At 50.8% G+C, this 19602-nt stretch overlaps 1 pseudogene; it reads left to right on the top strand.

Annotated features, from left to right (window-relative positions):
* LOC133075869 (solute carrier family 5 member 4-like) overlaps positions 1-19602 on the top strand; it is a 77077-nt pseudogene that overhangs the window by 20578 nt on the left and 36897 nt on the right.

Raw genomic sequence — 19602 nt, 5'->3', positions numbered from 1 at the left:
ATTGACAGGCGGATTCTTAACCACTGTGCCACCAGGGAAGCCCCTGAAGTTTTAATTTAATTTTAATTAATTTAAATTTAAATAGCCCCATGTGGCTAGTGGCTGCTGTATTAGACAGCAAAACTCCAGGTAGCAAGGGAGCAGGGGTAGAAAGACAGCCCTGTGATGGAGCAATCAGGGGAGCCTCCCAGCAAAAGACTGACCAGCCTCTTGCCTCACTGTGGCAGGGGAAGCACCAGGCTGGAAATGGCAAATACTTGGCACAGGCACCACTCCTAACCATTCCTGCGCCCATGGCAGACATTGCTAGTCGATCACCACAGACTTTCTTGCTAGTTCAGCCATAGCTCAGGATCCTTCTCAGTACAACACTCCAGGCAGTCCCCAACTACACATCAGTAGATGCTAGCATTTGAGAGAAATATTACTGCTCATCCCTAGGCCAGGAGGCCCATCTGGGAGGTCCAGGATCTCACCAGGCTGTAAGGTGGCTGGCAAGGGACGTGTGGCCAACCTGGGTCAGTGAGGCAACCACAAATATGGAGAGTGGAGAGGCAATGTGCTGGAGGAGCCAAGATTTTTCTATTTCTTCAAGAAACACTCAGAGCATGATTTAGGGAGAGAGGACGGGGGTGGGGGGAGAGGTGAAGACTTGTCAAAGCCAGCCGATGTGCAAAGCATTTGGAGATTTTTATTGAGCTGGGTGCAATATTGTGATTTATGAAGAAAAATACATATTTGGTCATTCAGACCAAAAATATATATTTGGTCATCTCCCACATGGCCCAAAGCTTAAAATATTTACATTTTTGCCCTTTTTGGGGGGAAAAAAAAAAAATTTGCTGACCCTTATTCTAGAGAGGGTTCTGAATTGCCCACAAAAGTGGACTTGCTGGATTAAAGGAAATATACATTGAAAATTTCAGTAGATGCTGCCCTTCATACTTGCACTAGCAGTGTATGAGATTGCCTGTTCCCCAGTATCCTCACCAACACACAGTAATATCAAACTTTTCCATGTGGCCAATTTGATAGGTGAAAATGGTATTTCACTATAGTTTTAATTGTATCTTATTAGCAGTAAGATTTAGTATTAGGGAGTAGGTATAATAAAATATATATTTGGTCTTTGTCCCTCGTTTCTGGCACAAAACTTCTAAAACCCGTGGAATTTCCAGATAGGAGTGTCTTTTGATATTCATAACAAAACCCTTTCAACCACACCTGAGTTTGTGTTAATGAGGTGACTTTTGGAAAGCCCCTAAGGAAGGGGCTGGTTGCCAGGGGAACCAACCAGAATTAGAGGATTGGAACTTTCAGTCTCTTCCACCCTCCCCCCACCCCCTTGAAGGGGAGAGGGCCTTGAGGTTGAATCAGTTAATCCTGTCTACATAACGAAGCTTCAGTGAAATTAAAAGAATGGGGTTTGGAGAGCTTCTGGATTGGTGTACACAGGGAGGTGCCGGGTGGGACAGCATGGAAGCTTTGCGCCCCTTTCCCCATACCTTGCCCTGTGCGTCTCTTCCATATGGCTGTTCCTGAGTTAGATCCTTTTATAATAAACTGGTAATCTAGAAAGGAAAAAAAAATATATATATATATATATATATATATATATATATATATTTGGTCATCTCATATATATTTGGCTTTCCAAAGTCACCTCATTAACATAACAAAAGGCACCTTTTAAAAAAATCTAATTTTTATTCGAGCATAGTTCTGCTGTACAGCAAAGTGAATCAGCTATACATATACATATATCCCCTCTTTTTTGGATTTCCTTCCCATTTAGGTCACCACAGAGCATTGAATAGAGTTCCCTGTGCTATACAGTAGGTTCTCATTAGCCTGGAAGGGCGGCGCTGCACTCTCCCCTCCCTTGCCAGGCAGGCTGTGCTTCTGTTACTGCAGCCCAAGGCCCCAGAGAGCCTGCTCTGGTTCCTCAGGGGCCCCTGGGAGGGGTGTTTGTCGCAGGTCTCTCCGCAAGCCCAGTTCTCTCGACCGTGACTGTCCTCGATTGCGGCGTCTGCTACACGGCCTGGGTCAAAGAGCCTAAAAGTGCGGGGATTGGGACCCAACCTGGTAGGAGGAACTTGAGTCCCGTGATCCCCCTAAGCCCCTGTAACCCTGCGGTGGGCGTGAGTCCCCCTCAAGTCACGCTGCCTCCCACACCCACAGCTGCCTTCTGTCTTTGGCTGAGTCCCCTCTGGTTCCTCAGATGGCCACCAGGTGGGAGCAGAGACCTGCGGTGAGGCTGGGACTGAGGCCTCCTTGAAGATGGGCTAGGAGGGGTCCAGGCAGGGCTGGGGGCCTCTCTCACTGGGGGTCTGGGCCTGCCGGGTGGCTGGGAGCTGGGTGCGTGCCTGGGGGTGCAGGCCTCTTTTGGGGTGAGTGTGCTGTGACTGCGTGGGGTGTAGATGGGCACACCTGTGTGCAGAGGCCTCTGCAGCTGTTGGGTGCGTGTGCCCTTGAGCGTGCCCGTGTGCAAGCATGCAGGGGTACCTGTGTGTGACTGCAGGGCGTGGGTCTGCAGAATCCTCCCTGTTCCCCTGCAGGCCTGAGGAGGCTGACGATTGGGATAGCCTGGCCCTTGAACTTTATGTTTCCAAAGCGGGAGGTGGCTCCGAGGCTCGGACCTCAGGACCCCCTGCCCGCTGCGTTCCCTTAGGCTGTGTCCAGCCAGTGTGGCGGCTTGTCCTACTTTGCCAGCTTTGGGGTCCTGCTGAGCCTTTTTTATTTATTTATGTTTTTAACGTCTTTATTGGAGTGTAATTGCTTTACAATGGTGTGTTAGTTTCTGCTGTATAACAAAGTGAATCAGTTATACATATACATATGTTCCCATATCTCTTCCCTCTTGCATCTCCCTCCCTCCCACCCTTCTTATCCCACCCCTCTAGGTGGTCACAAAGCACCAAGCTGATCTCCCTGTGCTCTGCGGCTGCTTCCCACTAGCTAGCTATTTTACGTTTGGTAGTGTATATATGTCCATGCCACTCTCTCACTTTGTCACATCTTACCCTTCCCCCTCCCCATATCCTCAGGTCCATTCTCTAGTAGGTCTGTGAGCCTTTTGATTTGTGTCAGGATGGGGACTCATTGCTGTTCCTGGGGGCCTCGGGGTAGGAAAGGCCAACAGTGCACTGGGGGTGCTCCTTAGCCCCAGGCTGGGGGTTCGGGGAGGGGGAGGGCCGCCACACCGGAGTTTGTGCCCCTGGTCCTGCCAAGCCACTGGGAGGGTGGATGCTAGCCCACGTGTCACCCGCTTAGCAACCTGGGCTTCCAAGGTCCTCCTCCAGCCAGGCCCGTTTCCCTGCTCCCTTTGTTGCCTTTCTACTGCCCTCACTACCTCCACCGCCCTCTTCCGTTCTCCCTGAAAACCACCAGGCTAAGCAGACGTTTGTCAAGGTCACAGGGACCTCCATGCTGCCAAGCCCAGCGGACAATTCTCCGGCCTCCTCTGACTTGACCCTCAGCAGCACTTCAGGGGCTGGTCCTTCCCTCCTCCTGCCATCACTCCCTTCCGTAGCTCAGGAATTCCGCTCTCCTGGTTTTCCTTCTGTCCCACTGGCCCTCCCTCTCAGCCTCCTTTGCTGGTCCCTGATCTCTCCAAGTCTGGGTGCCCCATCCCTACACCTCTTCTCTCTCCCTCTTTAACCGCCCACTTCCTTGGTGATCTCATCCAAGCTCATGGCTTTAAAATGACTCCCCGTTCAGTATAATTTAATTAGTTGGTGTTTTATCATCTGTCTTCTCCCAAATGAAAGCAAGCTCTACAGGCAGGGCTTTTTTTGTCTTAAGTCAGGTTTATTAAGGTATAATTTACATACAGTTAATGCCACCTTTTTTAGTGTTCACTTCTGTAAGTTTTTGACAAACACGTATAGTTGTGAAACTGTCTCCGCCATCAATTACAGGACAGTTCCCATCACCCCCAAAAGTTCTCCATACCCTTGTGGTCATCCCCTCCCCCATGTCCCGCCCTTGGCAGCCACTAATCTGTTCTTTTGTCCCTTTTCCCTAGTTGTGCCTTTTCTGAAAAGTCACATAAATGGAATTATACTGCGTGTAACCTTTGGAATCGGCTTCTTCCACTTATCACAATGCACAGCGCATTTGAGATTCACCCATATTGTGCAGCTGTGAGCCGTTAGTTCTTTTATTGTATTGTATTTTATTGCACAGCTTTGTTTATCTGTTCAGAGGGGGACCAGTTGTCCTGGTTTCCGTGGGAGGGAATGGTTTTTCTGGGACATGGGACTTTCAGTGCTAAAACCAGGATGGTTGGTTATCTTAGTTCTTTAGTTGAGGGACATTTGGGTTGTTTCTAGTTTGTTGATGATTTTGAATACCTACTCAATATAACCAGTGACAGAGGGTTTTTTGGTGAACACAAATGTTCATTTCTCTTGGGTAAATACCTAGGAGTGGGATTGCTCAGTTGTATGACGAGTGTACGTATCACTGTAAAAGAGGCTGCCAAGCTGTTCTCCAGAGTGGCTGTATTGTGTAGCATTGTGGGAGAATTCCACTTGCTCTGCATCTTAACCAGAACTTGGTAGTGTGTCAAAAAAATTAAAAACAGGTATTTTAGCCACCTTAATAGGTGTATAATGATATCTCCTCACGGTTGGCAGAGATTTCCTTTATTCGCCTTGAGTAGTGTTGTGCCCCCAATGCCTGGGTTAGTGCCTGCTATGTAGTAGACACTCGATGAATATTTTTTTTTTTTTACTGAGTGAATGAATGTATGGATGGATGAATGAATGAAGTCAAAGGGGCTTCCGGTATCTAAATCTGTTATAGCAAATACATAGCACACGTACCGCCAATTCCCCCATGCCCCATTCTGTTTCCATGGCAGACGTCACTGATCAATTGAGCCATTTTATCCACCTGCTTCATTTCAGACAGGTACGATCCGGTCCTTTGTGTAGCAAGTGAGATGAGCCCCATGAGCTAATGCAGCTCTAGTTCAAGCCTCTCATTGGCTGAAGAAGAGGCCAGGCTCAGAGCAGGGTCCAAGGCTGCCCAAGGACTCACAGCGAGCCAGTGGCAGGACTAGATCTCCAGGCTGGGCTCTCCCCAGAAAAATGCACGACGTCTCTGACAAGGCTGGAGTAGGATGGGAGGCATGGACGTGGATCTGGGCTTGAGGCCGGGTTGGAGCATTGTGGAGTGCTCCCTGGGCCCCGGCTGGGTGGGAAGGCTGAGGCCGGCGATCTTCCTGCAGGTGCCCAGGAAGGAGCTGCCGGGATGGCCTACCCGCCCACGTTGGCTCCCTGGCCCAGCGGGCGTACTGGGTTCTGCTGAGCCAGCAGAGGGACCAGAGTATCGTGGCCCTGGGCGGGAGCGGTGCTGGCAAGACCACCTGCTGCGAGCAGGTCCTGGAGCACCTGGTGGGGATGGCAGGCAGTGTGGATGGCAGGGTCTCAGGTACAGTGGTCTCCAGGTGACGTGCAGCTGGGACGTGGTGGGGGCGGTGGCGTGGGGGAAGGGAAGGGAGAGTCGGAGGGGGTGCTGGGCGGCTCTTTCTTATATCTGCTCAGCTCGCGTTCACTGAGCACCTGTGTGCAGACCCTGTGCTGGCTTCTGGGCAGGGCCACCCCTAGTCTGTTGGGTACTTTTGTGTGAATTAGAAACAGGTACTCCTTGCCTAAGACACTCACTGCCACATGTGGAACAGTCATCACACATTGACATTGTTAGAACCAAACACTTGACCACCGCGTTCTGGGCCATCATCCTAATAAGTATACAGGCCTATGGCTATCTGATATAAATGCTGTGCCCTTAGGTGTGGTGTTCTTGTGCAGCGCACAGCCCACTGGACTGTGCAGAGGACCCGATAAGTAAAAACAAAGACAAGGAGGCACTGACAGCCGGAAGGGAGACTCAGCTGCACATCTGTGCCAGACTCCAATGCTCTGCACCGCTTGCTGGCCGAGCTGGGGAGGGGAGAGGCGGAGGGAGCACAGAGAAGGGGCGGGGGGGCTTCCTTGAGGAAATGATGTTTGAGCTGGGCATTAAAGAAAGAGTGTCAACATTGTAAATCAACTATACTTCAATAAAAAAATAGTGTCAATTGGTGATAATAATTACAATATTGATGGTGATCGTGGTAAATGCTTGCTGAGGACTTATGCGCCAGGCTCTATTCCAAGCAGGTTAACTTATTTATTATTTAAAACATCCCTGTAAGGTAGACATTATTATTATTTGAATTTTATAGATGAGGCCATTAAAACGCAGGGAGGTTAACCAGCTTGCCCAAAGCCACACAGCTCATACATCCTAGCACCGAGATTCAAACACAGACAGTTTGGCTCCAGAGCTGTTACCCCTGGGCCAGTGTTCTCAATGTATTGTTGCCCCTCTGAGGAGCCTTTTTAGTTGTTCTTTCTCCTAATCGTCTCCCACCATGAAAAGTTAATGCCATAGATTCACCATATATTTGTTTATGCAGTGTGTGTGTATGTGTGTGTATATATACAGACACACACAGACATATATATATATGTATCTGTGCTCTATTCTATACCTAAGAAAGGAAAACTGCCCCCATCCTCAAGAATCAGTTTCTGCCCTCTTGGGGGCAGTATTCCCCCTGCTGAGAATATATGGCCCAGGCAGTATTGCTTTTCTAATAATAACAAACAATACTAACACCACCACATTTGGAGCATGTTCTGAGCACTTTACATTATTAAATCTTTTAGTCTTTGTGGCAACCACATGAGGTAAGTAAGCACTATTATTACCCCCATCTTATAGATGGGGTATCTGAGGCACAGGGAGGTTAATTTATTCGCTCCAAATCAGGTGACTAACAACGGGGAGAGGCCATATTCAAGCTTGTTTAACCATTGTACTATCCTGCTTCTCCACTGGGGTTATTCCAATGCTTTATTGATCACCTGTTCTGCACCTGGCCCAGGTTAGAGCCCTGTTAGGAGCTGGGGATACAGCAAGGAGAGGCCCTCCCAGAATGTAGTTCTGCTGAAAGTGTGTGTTGGGGGAGTGGGAGTCAGGCTAGGCTGTATCCAGGTGCCTAGCACATAGTGGGTGCTCGTTAAATAGTTATGTTAAAAAGCCTGGGACTGCAGGGCTTTTTGAGCTGGCTGTGATGGGCGTTCCCCGAGCGCAGGTCCAAGACTGTTAATGCCCTGCCCTCCTCCTAGACTCCACCAGGCCCAGGAGGCCCTAGGGCAGCCCTTGTCACTCAGATCGTACCAATCCTAGGTGTGTGTATCTCCCCCTCTGGGCTCACTCTTGCTCCCCCCGCGCCCCTGCTTGCAGCACAGGGCCAGCCCAGCAGCGGAAGAGGTGTGGCTTAGAGCTGAGTTGGGGGAGTGGAGGGGGCCCTGCTGGGGCCTGGGGCCAGAATGGGGTCCTGTGAGAGGTGGGGGTGGCAGCACCCGGGCCACGGGTGATGCCCTGTCTGTGCCCCACCAGTGGAGAAGATTCGAGCCACCTTCACTGTCCTCCGGGCCTTTGGCTCCGTGTTCACCGGCCACAGCCGCCGTGCCACCCAGTTCTCCATGGTGATGTCACTGGACTTCAACGCCACAGGCTGAGTCACGGCCGCCCAGCTCCAGGTGAGGCCTCTGGGTGGGAGGAAGAGGGGGCTCTCTGGGGCTGCAGTAGCCTCAGCTCCCCTCAGCAGGGCCCACGCCTCCAGCTGGGACCCTGGAATGTGTCTAAATGGTCATCGCTCCCCAGGCCAAGGCCAGCTCCTCCCCACCTCGCTCAGTGCCCAGACATCTCCTCCCCGAGCACGCCGGCTCGTCTGTGCCTCGGAGTATCACAGGGATGAAATATTCATGAGTAGATACATAATTCAGCCGCTTATTAGCTGGGTCTTAAAAGCGGAAGCTGAAATTAAACAGGCGCTCGCTGGCCTTCTGCGGCCGCCCGTGTGTGACAGGCACATGGCCTGTTTGTTCCTCTCTCTGAAATCACCCGGCTCTTCCCCTTCCCCCCGCAAACATTCTGTTTGAACAGAAAACAGGATTAGGTTATTAGAAGGGTTGTTTGTATGTGGAGCTAGGAGAATACCCAGACTCGCTGGTGCACGATAAATCCCTTTCTGTCCCGGCCCTGAAAGTCTACCGTGCATCACCATGTGGGTCAAGTTATTAAGGGCTTCGGTTGCATAAGAGTGTGTTGGAGGGCGGCTCTGGGTTAATTGTTAGTACCCTTGGATTCCTTCATCGGAATGAGCCCGTTGCATTCGTTGATTGCCTGCGTGGACTCTGAATCAGTGAGACAAAGGCCTGGCACGTTTTGATTTGGAGGCGTCCAGCCAAGTTGGGGCCTGAGGTGCTGCCTCGAAGAGTGGGCCTGGGGGTTGGTGGGGGTGTGCGGGCAACCTAGCGGGGCCTCGTGCTGATCGGCGCCTGTCCTCTCCCCTGGCAGACGATGCTGTTGGAGAAGAGCCACGTGGCCCGGCAGCTGGAAGGGGAAGGCAATTTCGAGGTTTTCTCCCAGGTGCTAGCCGGATTGGACCTGGATCTCAGGTGAGCGACTGGGCTGAGCAGGGACGGCCGAGGGCAGTGAGACAAAGGGCCTCTGCTCTCCAGGGCCCCAGCCCTGCCTCTGCCCAGAGCTGAGAGGCAGTGGAGCCCAGTGGTTAGGAATCTGGCCTCTGATTCCAGCTGCCTGGTACTGCTCCTGGGCTGGGTGAACCTGGCCAGGTGTCACCTGCTCTGAACCTCCGTTTCTTCCTCTGTAAAGTGGAAATAGTACCTTGACTGACCTTACAGGATTAAGTGAGATAATTCACATATGGCTCTTTATACACGCTGGGGGGTGGTGGTGGATGTCTGCTGTGACGGTGACATTTTGGTACAGGTTCTGACAGCAGCGTGGGAGGTGGGCAAGGAACAGCAGACCCCAAATCTTCCAGAAGCTCCTAAACTCTGTGAGAGCCTTGGGTGCACCTGAGGTAGCTCAGGGCGAGGAGGCACCAGGTGGAACAGCAGAGAAGCCAGAAGACTCATCTGGGAGGGCCTTCTGGGGGAGGTGGCCCAGGGAGTCATCTCTGCCCCTCGCTGACTCCTGGGAATTCTTGGACATGTGGCTCCCTGTCTCTGAGCCTTGGTTTCCTCATCTGTTGAACGAATGAGTAAGGTTCTATCTAGTGAAGCTCCAGGGAGTGCTCACCCCAGGCGAGGGGTGATAATTTTCAATTTGCCTCTGTGTCCCCCATCATTTGTCTCCTGCCTTCCACCCCCGTCTGAAGGGCAGGCCCAACCTGTCCTGAGCCTCCTGGCTAAGGCCAGAGGGGCACCTTACCCTTTGGAGAGAGGGCAGATTAGAGAGGAAACTCCCAGTTTTCAGAGCAGGGTAACTGAGGAGTAAGGAAGCTTCTGGAAGGCCTTCACTTAAGAAGGGCCCATTGAGGGCAGCAAGTGAGGAATATTCGGGAGGCAGGGCCAGGGCCTGAGGCAGACCCCGGGGCCACCTGGGGCACTCTGTGGAGCCCCGTGCCATGATGCCCACCTGCCCTGCCAGGCCACTGGCGTGGGTGGGTCCTCCCTTACTTCTGGTCCCTTCTCTGTTTCCAGGACAGAACTGTACCTGCACCAGCTGGCAGACAGCAGCTCCTTCGGCATGGGCGTGTGGCCTAAGGTAAAGAGGAGGTCCTTCCGGGTGTGAGTGGGTGTCTGTGTCCCCATGGCCAAGATGGGAGGGTCCCCTGTGTGGCTCGTCCCTCTGCCACTGGGGTGAGTAGTTGGCAAGGGCTGGTCACGTGGGGGAGGCAGGGTTGCCTTTATGGGGCCTGGGCTTGTCAGGGAAATGAGTCTTGTGCTAATAAAGGGAACCAGGAGGTGGTTTGTGTAGAGGTAAGGGCGCGGTCTCCGGGACAGGCTGTCTGGGTTCAAACCCCGGCTCTGACACTTACTGGATATGAGACCTCAGGCATGGACCCTAGTAGCCTCTCTGAAGGTCTGTGTCCTCTTCGGTAAAATAACAACAGTAGCTAGCGGTATCTGCCTCATGGACCTGTTGTCAGGATTAAATGAAACGATGTGCAGAAAGCAGCTAGCACTGGGCTTGGATTACATCAGTCAGTGGCAGTTTTCTTAGGAAATATTGTTCATGATTAATGTGGCTTCCTGGAAGATGGGGCCTGTGAGTAGGGCCTTGAGAGGTGGTATTCGGTTGTTTAAAAAAGCACATTGTTCACTTGTTTGTTCTTTTATTTATTTTTTTATATTTTAAAACTTGTTTTGAGTCACCCACCCCCACCCCCACTCCTACCATCACCCCCTGTGCCAGGCCTGTGCTGAGTGCTGGGATTATGGTCCTCATCCCTGAATTTTCACCCTATCAAGAGAGAAAGACTTGGGAATTAATGCAATCGTGTGGGATAAGAAAAATGCCAGAGTTTGTACAACATTCTGTACACCAGAGGATAGATGAAAGCTACTTGGCCTCAGTCAGGGAAGGCTTCTTAGCCAAGGGGACATCTGACCTGGGTTTTGAAGGATGAGTAGGAGCTTACCAGGCAGAGGGGAGTGAATCATTTCTACTCTGAAGCACTTTTCCAAACATACGTGTCAGGGACACAAATGGCGCTGGAATAATTTGGTATCGTCATGCAAAAAAAAAGAATTTCAGTCCACAAATTCACACCATGTACAAAAATCGACCAAAAAAAATGGATCATAGACCCTAATGTAAGACTTAAAATCATAAAATTTCCAGAAGAAAACAGGAGGAAAATTTCTGTAACTTTGGATCGGGCAAAGGCTTCATAGATATGACCCCAAAAGCACAGTCCATGAGAGAACAAATTGATGAATTGCACTTTGTTGAAATTAAGAACTTCTGCTCTTTGAGTGTCACTGTTAATATGAAAATACAAGCCACAGACTGGGAGAAAATACTTGCAAATCACGTATCTGAAAAAGTCTTTGAATCCAGAATTTATAAGTGACTCTCAGAACTCATAAATAACCCAACAAAAAAGATGGGCCAAAGATTTCAACATAGACTTCCCCAAAGAAGATACTTAGATGGCATGTGAAAGTAAATTAAACATCCTTATCATTAAAGAAATTGAAACTCGAACCACGATGAAATAACTACTGCACAATTACTAGAGTGTCTACACTTGAAAAGATTGATCGTACCAATGCTGGTGAGAATCTGGGGTAACTGGAGCTCTCATACCCTGCTGGTGGGAGTGGAAAATAGTGCATCATCTCGGAAAACGGGCTCTTACAAAGTTAAACATACACCTCCCACGTGGCACGCTAGTCTAGTCCTAGGTATTTATGCAGGAGAATGGAAGTGTACATCCGTGCAAAATTTATTTTACATGCAAGTTCATTAGCAGTTTTGTGTGTACTAGCCAAAACCTAGAAACTACCCAAAATGTCTATTAACAGGTTAATGGATGAATTCATCGTAGAAAACCATAAAGGTAGTATCCTACTCAGTAATAACAATGAACTGCTGATGCATCCAAGAACATGATGGCTCTCAAAATTGTGCCGAGTGAAAAATCTCAGATGAAAGAGTACAACCATATAATCCCATGTATTTGAAACTCTAGAAAATGCAAACGAATCTGCTGTGACAGCAAACAGGTCAATGGTTGCCTGGGGTTTTGGTTGCAGAAGGAGGGGAGAGAGGATTATGAAAGGGAATTTTTGCGGGTGATGGATGTGTCCATTGTCTTGAGTGCCGACGCTTTCACGGGTGTACTTGTTAAAGATGAGTGGTTTATTTTTGCCAGTTACACCTCGGTAAGGCTGTCTCACACTCTCTCTCTCTGCTGGGTACTATCCACAGAGTTACTGATTAAGTAGGTCTGGGCTAGGGCCTGAGAATCTGCATTTCTCACAAGTCCCCAGTTGATGCTGAAGCGGTGGGTCCGGGGACCCCGCTTTGAGAACCACTGTAGGTGAGTCTGTTTCGACAGTGAGTGGAGTGGGATGGAGTGGGGTGATGCGGCTCCCCCAGCTTCACCTGCCTGACACCCCCCTCCACGGGGGGGAGTTGCAGTATGTTCTTCTTTCATGCCTCTCCTCCCCCTGGTTTCCGCGGCACTAGGAGCCCAGACTGGCCCCAGCACGGCAGGGGATGCGAGGCTATCCCAGTGCTGGGTTTTCTTTAATGAGGTTGGGCCACATGTATCCATTTGAATCAGCAAGAGCGTTGTTGTTTGTTTTCTTGGTTCTGATGAGGAGAAGGGCTCAAGCCAGGCCCTCGCGAGCATCCCAGCCTGACCTGTTTGTTCACAGTCTGCATACAGGAATGGGGCACAGTGTGAACCCAGTCAAGGAGGTGTTTGAAGTGGCTTTCTTTTTTTGTGTGTTTCTGGGGGTTGTTTTTTTAGACCAGTTGATCTGTGGGAACTGGTAGGGTATTTCTTTGTTCTCACCCTGCTACCTGGCAGGTATGGAGAGTGTTTTCTTTGTTCTCTAAGAGCAAAAATACAAGCTGGAAATTCGTCGGTCTTTAATAGAAGCCTGGGCTAGCTTTCTGGGATTGGGCCATCAGGTACTGACTCAGTGAAGGAATTTGGTGGTCAGGAAATCACCCCAAGAATGAGAGTTGCTAAGTACAAGCCCCCGAAGTCGCCAGAGTCAGCAAATAAAAATATGGGATACCTAGACCATATTCATCTTGTAACTGATCTAACAGCATGGTGACTATAGTTAATAATACTGGACTTACTGTACATTTGAAATATCCTGGGAGAGTAGAACTTATGTGTTCTTACCACACACCAAGAAACGGTAACTATGTGAGGTGATGGGTGTATTAATTAAGTTCATTGCGGTAATGTTTACAATGTTTATATCAAATCCTCACATTGCACACCTTGACACATTGACACATTGTCAATTATAATTGACAAATAAAAATATACAATTTTTATTTGTCAATTATAATTCAGTAAAACTGGAAAAAAAATACACGATGCCCGGTTAAATTTGAGTTTCACATAAACATCGAATACTTTTTTTTAACTTAAGTGTGTCCCAAATATTACATGGGCAGGCCTGGAGGCTTGAAGTTGTATCAGAGAGGGCTACCTGGAGGCGGTGAGTACAAGCTGGTCTTGGACTGTGAGAGAAGTTAGGCAGGTGCAGTGAGGCCAGCCTTCCTGCTGCACCGAGCTCCCGATGCAGAGGCAACGGCGGGGGAGAGCCAGCAGTGCAGTGGTTGCAGAGCACAGGGTGAGGGTGTGGGCCCGGGGGGCTGTCAGCTGGAGCGGCGGGGCCAGGTTGTGGGGAAGCCGGCCCTCAGGGTGGTGCTGGCCCTCCGTGGCCGCCTTCGCTCGCTGATGGCCAGCTTCCCCTCCTTGTCCCTGCGCTGCGTCCTCCCTGCCTGCCACATTTCAGCTTTTACTTACTTACTTATTTATAAAATTTATTTATTTTATTTTTGGCTGCATTGGGTCTTCATTGCAGTGCGCGGGCTTCTCACTGTGGTGGCTTCTCTTGTTGCGGAGCACGGGCTCTAGAGCGCAGGCTCAGCAGTTGTGGCGCACGGGCTTAGTTGCTCCGCAGCACGTGGGATCTTCCCTTCCTGGACCAGGGCTCGAACCTGTGTCCCCTGCATTGGCAGGCGGATCCTTAACCACTGCGCCACCAGGGAAGCCCCACATTTCAGCTTTAAATGGAACTTATTTGAGATCTGTTAGGGCACCAGGACACATTTGAAATCACAAAGCGTTCATATTATCTTCTCCTCTATAATTTATTTTTCCTCAACCTAGACTGATGTTTTAAAAATGTACCAGCAGCAGTGGTCATAATAATAATAATAATCCTTGCCTCCCAGCCGTTTGCTTCTGGCTGGCAGCAGCCAGGCTTTGGCCCGAGGCACATTTATTTTTTATGACCCAGGCATCAACTGTGGGGGAATGGGCTCCAGACAGAAGGATGGGGGATCAGGCACTCCTGCCAGGGGCTCTGCCAGGAGCTTTCTCTTACTTGATTCTCCTAAGGACCCTTTGACAGAAGGGATTATTATCACATGTGTTGGTTGGGAGGAGTAATCAGGCTCAGAGAGGTGAAACTACTTGCTTAAGGGCACACAGCTTTTAAGTGGCAGAAGCGGGGCATCCAGGTTGGCCTGACTCCACATTGTCTCTCTTGTTCGCCCCTCACTGTCATCTCAGGTCTGTGCCCTGGCTGCAGACCGCGTGCTCTGGGATGTGCCCCAGTGTGCAGCCTTGGGTCACTTCTCCTCTCTCAGCTTCAGTTTCTCCCCCTGTGGAGTGGGTGGAGCAACGCCCTGACCCTCGGTCTGCCCCTAGGGTGGGCGCTCAGTAGAGAATCTGGCGTATAGTGGCTCTGTCCCTCCCCAGCTGCGTGGCCTTGGACAAGTGCCTTAGCCTCTCTGAGCCTCAGTTTCTCCTCTTACAGTTGGAGAGACTCACAGCTGCCTTACAAGGTAAAAGCACCTAGTGCAGCATTGTAGGTGCTCAGTTAACCCTTCTCTTCTCCCTCCTTAAATGGACTTGCAGTGCCCGGAGAGAACGTGGACCCGTCAGTGTTGAGGTAAAGGGAGCCCTTGGCTCTGGCTGGACACCTGTCCTGCCCTCCCCGTGGTCTCCGTCAAGTTCACCCCCCTGTGCAGGCACCCACGTTTCTTTTGCAAATGAATAGTCAGTGTTCTGCATTTCCCTCCCGGATCCGGCTCCAGATCCAGGGGCTGGAACCGTGGGAATCCTTCCAGGCCTGGGTGGGTTGGTTGGTTGGTTGGTTGGTTGGTTGGTTGTAGAGACACAGGGGCGCCCACCCTGGCCCTGGAAGAGGGGGTGTGGTTAACATCCCCGTGAAGCAGAGTGCGACCCCGGGCCCGGACTGTGCTTATAACCAGGAGCAGAACTCCAGGGGCCGGTTCCCTCGGCCAGGGAGGCCCCCGGTGCCGCGTCCTCCACCGGAGAGCAGCGCCCAGCTGCAGACCGTGGCTCCCTGCGGCCCTGCACCCTGTGAGAGCGGCCTGCACGTGCCCCCTCAGGGGGCTTGGCACCTATCGCACCATGCCTACCAGCCCCGCGCCCTTCTGCTAGGAGACGCTGCCTGCCTGCCTGCCTGCCCGCCCAGCACCCGCTTCTCCTGCTCGTGCTGGTGGCTTCATTCAGTGCTTCTTCCCAGAAGTCGGCTCCTTACCGCTCCCCGGAGCCCCCCAGGCCCAGCACTCACCCTGTGCTGTCAGTGTCTGTCTGCACATCTGTCCCCCTTATTGGACTGGGGGACCCTCAAGGACGGGCCACGCCTGATTCACTTGCCAGGGACTGCTGTGCAGCAGCAGGGAAGGTGTCCCTGGAAGGCCTGACAGCCTGGGCAAAGGCGTGGGGTCGAGCCCAGCATTAATTGAGTGCCACTGTGTGCCAGGCACTGTGCTGGTGCTTTACGCACTTCAACTCATTTAATCCTCACAGTGGCCTGGGAGGAGGTTTGGCTGTTATTTTCATTCTACACTGGTGGAAACTGAGCCTCCAGCGGAAGGGCAAGAGGTTTGTGCAGTCACACCGCAGAGACGCAGAGCCGAGAGAACACGCAGTTCTGTCTGCCTCCAAATCCAAACCTGGCCTCTCTCTGCATTGTCGGAATCTCCTGGGTGCTCTAAATGCAGCCCGGTTGAATGTGGAGGGAACATTTTGGATTTTATTTTTTGCACTAAATTACCTGCCATCTTGGGTTAACCTTGCGTCTTTAATTGCATCAGACAAAGCCTGGGCATCTTCTGAGTCAGCTTTTACTTTTTCACTTTCTTTTTTTTCAATTCAGTTGAGACATACAGTCAGATGTTTATGAAAGCACTAATTTTAAGTGTACAACTCAGTGATGATTATATTCTCACACGCACCTGCAACCCCACACCAGCTCAACATCTAGAACATTCCTCGTTCCAGTAAAGGCTCCCTTGAGTCCCCACCCCATCAGAGGCATCCCTCCCACCTGAGTCATCATCCTAACTTCTCTTCCCATAGGGGAGTTTTGCCCACATGTGGACTTCATATAACCAGAATCCACAGTGCGTGGTCTTTTGTACAGGGCTCCTCTGTCTCACGTGGAATCTGTGGGGTTCATACACGTGCTTGCATGATCAGTGACGTGATCTTTTTCATTGCTGCGTGGTACCCCATCACTGTGCCCTGGCTGGACCACCCACTGTTTATCCATTCTCCTCTTGGTAGACATTTCGGCCGTGAGTTGATTTATCCCACTGATCTGATTTCTATTTTCGTGATTTTGAGGCAAGAACTGGCTTTTGTCAGGGCATTATGCAGAGGTGTCTGGCTCCCTAGAAGTTTAGGGAACTGTAAACATCCTCGTGATTCTAATTGCTTTAGATCAGAAGCATATATATTCATCCCTCCGTGTCTTCTGTTGCAGCAGAGACCGGGGGAGGCGGGGAGGAGAGAAAAAGAAGCAAACAAGCTTTAGTGGAAGTTTTCTAATTCTTCTGTTCGTATGAGCTAAGTGGCAGATGATGGGGTCTGCCTGTAATTTAAAGTCAAATGCTCATGGCTGACAGTGGGAGCCATAATAAATGTGTTGCCACTGTCCTTTTGGTGTCCTTTCTCTGCTACTTTGAAATCTCATAAATAACCAAGAGCATGTTGGTAAGATGCCTTCCTCTCCTCCGTTTGCTCCAGCGGAGCAGCTGCAGTTGCTAGGTTGAGCTCCTCGTTGCTAGGGTTTTTGTGGTCCTGTGGTGCCCCAGAAATATGATGGATCAGTGGAACATGCTTCTGCTATTAATTGAAATGTTTCCACAGCGAATCTCTCAATGTCACTGCATGCGTTGACGTTGTCCCAATAGGTCGATGATCCTTGCAGGTTTCTTTCCCAGTTAGAAGAATTGGCTTGAGTGGAGGGGACAAGTGGCCTGGACGGGGAGTCAGAAAGCCTGATTCTAATCCTGTATCTGATACTAACTTGCTGTGTGACCTTGGGCAAGCGTTGTCCCCTCTCTAAGCATTGGACTCCATAAAATTCGGGGACCTGCCAGCTTTGACAGCTTACAGTTCATCACCCAAGCTCTGTAAACAGGCCAAGTGCAAATCAGGTCCTCATTATCTGTTGGAGGATTATTGACAGAAGAATTCTCATCCCCAGCTCACTTCCTCTCAACCCAGCAGGCTTCTGGGTCGCGTCTCCTTGGCCAGATGGCGTGGGTGGAGTTATGAGTTTCAGGCTAATTTTAATATTCAATCAGACATAATTGGGGGGACTTCCCTGGTGGCACAGTGGTTGAGAATCCGCCTGCCAGTGCAGGGGACACGGGTTCGAGCCCTGGTCCAGGAAGATCCCACATGTCGCAGAGCAGCTAAGCCCGTGCACCATAACTACTGAGCCTGCGCTCTAGAGCCCGTGCTCTGCAACAAGAGAGGCCACCGCAATGAGAAGCCCGCGCGCCGCAACGAAGAGTAGCCCCCGCTCGCCACAACTAGAGGAGGCCCGTGTGCACAGTAACGAAGACCCAAGGCAGCCAGAAATAAATAGATAAATATATAAATTTATTAAAAAAAAAACAAACATAATTGGGATCATAAATCTGAAAAAGGAAAAGTGACACCCTACAACCCATAAACATCTGGTCGTACTATTTTCTCTTTCCTCCTGCTTAAAAATCTTTGGCAGTTTCCCTCTGCGTGCCCTGGGGATGGCAGACAGGGTCTCTTTCAGTTGCTGAGGCAGATCATTGGGTGGGGCTGCAAGGGGGGACATCCTGAAAAGAATCTGGACTCGCTGGTTTGCTGTGGGATCTTCATCGATTGGTGTTGTCTGCCACGGGTCCAGGAGTGTAAATAGGGATGCGTGTTTGTCCATCGTGGCTGGAGTTTTAAGCCTGTCCCCTTTAATATTGTGTTTGAGGCCTCCTCCATGGCACCGGCCAGCTTCTCGTGCTTATTTCCTCCCCCACTCTGTCTGCCCCACCTCCAAAAATACCTGCTTCTCTGTCCACGTTCAGTTGAGCACCTGTTGTCTCCAAAGATGTCCTTTGTTCCCGTTGTTCCCTCTGCCCGTCAGGCCTCTATTCCATCCAGTTGGTCAGCTCTGCCTATTTGTCTTTCAGACTTCAATCACAATCTTGTCTCATCTCCTGCGACATTCTCTTTGACTCTCTCGAGTGGGATTAATCGGCCAGGCCCTCCTCTGAGATCCCACAGTCCCCCACTTAGCCAGTTTCGCACTTAGTTGTTTTTACGTCTCTTTCCACTTCTAGCTTGAGAGGTCCTCAAAGTCAAGTTCTGGATTTCGCTCATCTCTGTCTCTCCAGAGCCCAGCACAGTGCAGAGCCTCAATAAATCTATTGAATGAACACACGAATGAATAAAAATCATGTCGCCTTCCAAAGTCAGATAGACATGATTTTTATAACTTTCCCAGCAGCCTGAGTTCTGTGTGTCAGTACTCCCCAGCTTAATCGTGGGTAATTTACCATGGTCATAAAATGACCACACATTCCCCCCAGACCGAGCCCTGCTTCCACTTGCAAGTTTGCATTTCCTCCACTGTGATGGCCTGTTTGTCTTCCTCTCTCCCCTTGCTCTCAGCCTGAAGGCAAGCAGAGGGCGGCGGCTGCCTTCGCCCCGCTCCAGGGCGCCATGGAGACGCTGGGCGTTTTGGAGAGCGAGCAGAGGGCCATTTGGTGGGTGTTGGCAGCCATCTACCACCTGGGTGCGGCGGGGGCCTGCAAAGGTACGTGCCTGCCGCCGGGCTCACCTGGGCTGCCGGCTGTCTCCGCCAGCAGGTGCCTGACAAGGCCCTTCTTTCCGTGAGGTGGGACAGGGTCAGCCTGTCATCTTCCACATCTCTGGGACTGCTCTCGGGGGGGCTGCCGAGCCAGGTGTGCCGAGAAGGAAGCGGGCTGGATGTTTCAAGCAAACCGCGTCACCCAGCGCTGTCCAGTGGAGCTTTCTGTGATGATAGGGGGAGGTTCTCTGTCCAGCAGGATGGCCACTAGCTGTACGTGGCTGTCGAGCTTTTGACATGCAGCTGGTGCAACCGAGGCGTTGAATTGTTCATTGCATTAAATTCTAAGTAACGTACATTTAAATAGCCACATGTAGCTAGTGGTTACTGTGCTGAGAAGAGACACCCTGAAACGGGTGAGGGAAGGCTGGGTCCACGCACTAAAGGTGATGTTTTCTGTCTGGACATCTTGGCGATGCTCACACCATATGCGCTGGAGCTGACCCAGCTCTCCTTCTCCTCCCAAACCTGCTCGCCATCCTTAACTGTCTGTTTGCTTACTGTCCCTGCTTCAAGTTGGTCTCCCCAAGTGGTTCTCATCGTTCCTCTCCCTCCCCCATCCCTATCCAGTCGTTGACCTTGCCCTGTAGATACTTTCTGTGACAGCATTTCTGTCCTGACTTCTCTATCCTTACTACTATCACCTTAGACTAAGTATTTGCTAATCCTTTTTTTGCTTGGACTATTGCGGTAGCGTCACTGCCGATGGCTTGGCTCCACCCTCGTTGTGACCACTGGGCTCCTTTCTAAAACGTAGACCTGTTGTGCCATTCCCTGCTTAGACTCCTCCCGAGGCTCTCTCTTGTCTGCTACATCAAGTAAAATTCCTTAGATTGGCATTCAAGGCTCCTCGCTTCCC

This window comes from Eubalaena glacialis, chromosome 15, assembly GCF_028564815.1.
Source record: "Eubalaena glacialis isolate mEubGla1 chromosome 15, mEubGla1.1.hap2.+ XY, whole genome shotgun sequence".
Classification (NCBI taxonomy): domain Eukaryota; kingdom Metazoa; phylum Chordata; class Mammalia; order Artiodactyla; family Balaenidae; genus Eubalaena; species Eubalaena glacialis.
The sequence above is the reverse complement of the archived record's forward strand: the minus strand, read 5'-3'. Positions and strand labels throughout refer to the sequence as shown.